The sequence below is a fragment of the Boleophthalmus pectinirostris genome, unplaced genomic scaffold, assembly GCF_026225935.1.
Source record: "Boleophthalmus pectinirostris isolate CB_2022bp ecotype Guang Dong unplaced genomic scaffold, ASM2622593v1 HiC_scaffold_10, whole genome shotgun sequence".
Classification (NCBI taxonomy): Eukaryota; Metazoa; Chordata; class Actinopteri; order Gobiiformes; family Gobiidae; genus Boleophthalmus; species Boleophthalmus pectinirostris.
Window position 1 is genome coordinate 1,734,034 of NW_026570971.1, and position 5,000 is coordinate 1,739,033.

Below are 5,000 nucleotides of genomic sequence, written 5' to 3' on the forward strand. Positions count from 1 at the left end.
ATAAATATAAAATAAAATAAACAAATAAAATGAAATAGGAAAAATATTATAAAATAATAACAAATAAAATAAAATTAATAACATAAAAATTAATAATAATAACATGAAAAATAAAATATAATAAAATAAAATGTAAAAATAAAATTGAATAAAATAAAATAGTGATGTTCTGCACCAGATTAGAGCTTAAACAGTTAGTTCCCATCTGCATATTTACAAAATAAATTATTCAGTGAAATTACAAACAGTCAACAATAAGAACAAATCACACTGTCCACGCACACACACACACACACACGCACGCACACACACACAGACACACACACACACACAGACACACACACACACACAACACAACCTCACACCTCATCAAAACATCAGGTCTTTATAAAATCCTGAGTTTCATCTCATCAAATCCATATTTAACCTGTATTTTTTAATATTTTTGTATTTTTCCTCTCTGGTGTAAGTCTGTGGTGGATGGTGGAGATCAGGTTTCATCATCATTTCTATAAATACATGTATAAGTGTGTGTGTTCCGGTCTTTTCTTTGGGATGACGGAGCGTTCAGGACGTCCGTGTGAGGAGCAGAGCAGCTCAGTGTCGTTAAAATCTTATTATAAGATTAATAATTCATCAGAGTTTTATGGAGCCTCTCAAACATCCAGAGCACTGAACACTGTACACTTTACACTTTACACTGTACATTTTACACTTTACATTTTACACTTTACACTGTACACTTTACACTGTACACTTTACACTGTACACTTTACACTTTACATTTTACACTTTACATTTTACACTTTACACTGTACACTTTACACTGTACACTTTACACTTGTACACTTTACACTTTACATTTTACACTTTACACTTTACATGATTCGTTCTCTCCGACGCTGCAGCTGAAAGCCACAAAGCTCTCACCACAGCCACAGCCGTCCTGGGGCAGAGGGGAGGAAGAGAGGCTGCCAAATCTGTACCATTAGACACACACAATATCAATACACAAACACACACAAACACACACACACAAACACACACAAACACACACCTATGTGCACTTGGCATTGGTTCAAAATACACTTAATCTTGGTTCAATTCTGGTTTAGTCCTGGTTTCTGGTTCAAATCTGGTTTAGTCCTGGTTTAGTCCTGGTTCAGTTCTCATTTAGGCCTGGATGTGTCATGATTTAGTCCTGGTTTAGTCCTAGATGTATCATGGTTTAGTCTTCGTTCTTCTGGTTTGGTCCTGGTTCAAATCTGGTTCAATCCTCAATCTCTCCTCGTTCTGTCCTGGTTCAAGTCTGGTTTAGTCCTGGTTCAATTCTCATTTAGACCTGGATCTGTCATGATTTAGTCCTGGTTTAGTCCTAGTTCTATCTTGGTTTAGTCCTGATTAAGTCCTGGTTCAAGTCTGGTTCAATCCTGGTTTAGTCCAAGTCCTATCCTCATTTAGTCCTTGTTCTGTCCTGGTTTGGACCTGGTTTAGTTTTGGTTTAATCCTGGTTCACTCCTGGTTCAAATCTTGTTCAGTTCTGGTTTAGTCCTATTTTAGTTTTGGTTTAGTCTTGGTTTAGTCCTGGTTAGTCTTGGTTTAGTCCTTATTCTATCCTGGTTTAGTCTTGGTTCAAATCTGGGTCAATCCTGGTTTAGTCCTGGTTCTATACCGGTTCAGTCTTAGTTTAGTCCTCGTACTGTCCTGGTTTAGACCTGGTTAAGACCTGGTTTAGTTTTGGTTTAGTCCTCCTCTGGTTCAATTCTGGTTCAGTTCTGGTTTTATCCTGGTTTAGTCCTGGTTTAAGTCTGGTTTAGTCTTAGTTTAGTCCTGGTTTAGTGCTGGTCCTATCCTCATTTAGTCCTCATTCTGTCCTGGTTCAATCCTGGTTTAGTCCTGGTTTAGTCCTGGTTCAGTCCTGGTTCAGTCCTGGTTTAGTCCTGGTTTAGTCCTGGTTTAGTCCTGGTTTAGTCTTAGTCTCCTCCAAATATCTATGTTCATGTTTTTAAGAGTTCAGCTGTAATTTCTACACAAGCCCCTTTCACATTTGTAACTTAAATCACTTTTTTCTTCCTAAATCCAACAGAAAAGTCAAAAAAAAATCCAAATTTCTTTTTAAACTTTGACCCATTTCTTTTCTTTTTTCTTTTTTTTTGTTCCAGAAATGGGAGAGGCCTGATGACCACAGCCGAGGACAGATGTTGATCCCGTCTCCAACGTCTCCGCTCCTCGTTTCCGCGTGCGAGTCCAGCGCTCCTCTGTCGCTCTGTGGTCCCGACGGCGCCCCCTTGTGTACAGGACTAATCTTACCATTATTACCGTCTGTAATTAATGTTATTATAATTTTCTACTATAACTTTGCGTATTGTTGAACGGTGATTGAAGCTGCAGAAGTTTCATGAAATGCTTGCTTAAAAACCCGTTTGGGGCGAAGGACCGTAAAAAAAAAAAAAAAAAAAGAAAAAAAAATAGCCACTTGCATCTAATTCTGTGTTTTATTCTCGTTTATTTTAACTTCGAAAACAGGAGACCGTTATTTCCGAGCTCTGAGTTGAGTCGTCCCGTTTTGTTTCGATGATTTAAAAGAAGTTGCTTTGGACGGTTTGGTTTGAGTCGTCGCGATGTTTGGCCTGGTGTAACTTATTCGAGAGAAAAGTGCTGTTTTTCTACCTTTTTCACAAGTAATGCATCTATGCTTCAATAATGCAATTAAACAGGACTTGGTTTTCCACGTGTCTGCGTCTGTGTTCAACCCGGAGCCCGGGCGGCGGTGAGGGGCGGGTCTCTGGGTTTAAAGTGTTTCCATGTGGAGTTTGCATGTTCTCCCCGTGTTTTTAAAGGTCGTACAGATCAGGAGAGTCAAACTCATTTTGTTCCGGGGGTCGAGTCCAACCGACTTTGATCCAAAGTGTCCGGATCAGAAAACTCATGTCATATAAACCCCACAAATAACAATAAGTTCAAATCCTTTAATGGGCTTTTTTCTTGTTTATAATCAGATAATCGTTACATTTCAGATAATGACTTATAGACAGGAAATGTATTTTCCAGAAAATAACATCATACACCAGCCACCATCATTTAAAAAAAACTAAAAAACGATATACACACGTAAACAGAACTTTGTACAGGTGGAGAGACAATAAATAAAAACAAAACAACACAAACTTTTCACAAAAAAGGAAGTGGAGTGAAAACTCAACAGTTAAACTTTTACAGCCACAAAATGGGACCCAGGTTGAACAGAAATGTGCATTTGTCTTCAGAAAACATGTAGGATGAGTCCAGTAAGATGATTTGTACCAGGGCCCAGAGTTTGGTGCTTCAGCCCTGATCACTGCTCCTGACCCATGTGACCCATGTGACCCATGTGACCCATGTGACCCATGTGACCCATGTGACCCAGAGACGCTGAGGGTCAAACGCAGACGACCGTCGTCTCTACAGGGACAAAGGCTGAGCTTGAGCTTTAAGTGATTTGGAAGGAAAACTCGTCCTGTGGGAAAAGGTGTGGACAAAATCTCACACTTAAAGAAACAGACATTCTGACTGAGCGGAGTCGCCTCTCCACAGATCTGACCTGGAACTGGAACTTCTTGGTCGTGTAACTTTTTAAAACTTTCTATCTTCATGGAGACCAAACCAGACCAAGTCACAGGTCAGATCTGTGGAGAGGCGACCCCGCTCACCGTCAGAATGTTGTTTTAGTTTTTTGAGACATAAATCCTCCTGTAAGTGAATAAATGTAAAGTGAAGCTGTTTAAAGTCACTGTGGAACATTGACGTCTCCATGGAAACAAGCAGGTGAGTGGTTTGTCAGCAGGTCCAGGTCCAGGTCCAGGTCCAGGTCTGGACTTGGATGAGACTCTGGGACGTCCAGGAGCCACAGGAGGAGCCAGACACAAGAACTGTTGTTGTGTCCTTAGGCAAGACACTGTATGAAGGTTGTGTGTGAGTGTGTTGGTGGTCAGAGGGGAAGATGGCACAGACTGACAGCCTCACTTCCGTCAGTCTGCCTCAGGGCAGCTGTGGCTACAGTAGTTTGTCTCAAAGACACTTTACATTAATCACTTCACACTCAGTGGTGGTAAGTTACTACTGTAGCCACAGCCGCCCTGGGGCAGACTGACGGAAGTGAGGCTGCCAATCTGCACCGTCAGCGCAAAACTCTGAGTGTCTTTGAAAGGCGACGTGTAAATGAATGATTCATTCATTCATTCATTAATAATAATAATTTTAAAAAAAAACTTGCGTGTTTAAATAAGGTCAACATTTGATTTTATTTTTGAACTGTTCAGAGTGACCAGAGTTTCAAAATAAAAACCGGGACGTCCCTGGTTTGTAATAAAATTGTAAATTGAGAGATTAAGAAAAATATTCTGCACTCGGCCCATTCACGACTCACTGTCATTTTCTGTGTTTTGGTGATTTTTAAGCAGTTTTTCTGTATTTTACCAAAACAAATGACAGTTTATGTCTCTTTATTTCTGACCAAACTGATCCTGCAACAGCAGAGACACTGACACGTTTCTAGTATAAAACTGAGATCAGTGGTTTTGTGTAAATCTGCAGGGACAGTGGGACACAGACTCAACACTGGGACTGTCCCGGGTCAATGGGGACTGTCCCGGGTCAACGCGGACTTATTCCGTGTCTAAACTCTGTCCCGGGACACAAACGGTTAACCCCGCGCGCCGCTCGCTCGTGCGCTCTGAGCATGTGCCGGGTTTGGCCGCTGTTCTCCAACCGCCGCGCTGTGGCTCCACTGCGGACAACCTCCCCGACCCTCTGCGCGATCTCCCCCCCGCAGACCCGCAGCCTCCAGTCCCCGCAGACCCGCAGCCTCCAGCCCCCCGCAGCCGCCGCACCGTCACGCCGAGGGGATGCGCCTGACGCCCGGCCGCGCTGCTCACGGGACGCCGCTGGATCCGAGCGAAGCTGGTGGAGGTAACGCGACAAACAACCCGCCGTGGCGTCATGTCGCTCCAAGATTTATGGCT

The 5,000-nt window shown here is 42.4% G+C and overlaps 2 protein-coding genes across 3 annotated transcripts in view; one reads left to right on the forward strand and one right to left on the reverse strand.

Moving 5' to 3' along the window:
• Positions 1 to 2,731, forward strand: part of mta1 (metastasis associated 1) — a 143,270-nt gene extending 140,539 nt beyond the window's left edge. For both annotated transcript variants that reach the window (XM_055158804.1, XM_055158808.1), the window contains exon 18: positions 2,163 to 2,731. The gene's annotated coding sequence lies outside the window, so the exon portion shown is untranslated. The remainder of the gene's footprint in view (positions 1 to 2,162) is intronic.
• LOC129410510 (zinc finger protein 271-like) overlaps positions 1 to 5,000 on the reverse strand; it is a 688,773-nt gene that overhangs the window by 575,990 nt on the left and 107,783 nt on the right. The gene's annotated exons all lie outside the window — the stretch shown is intronic.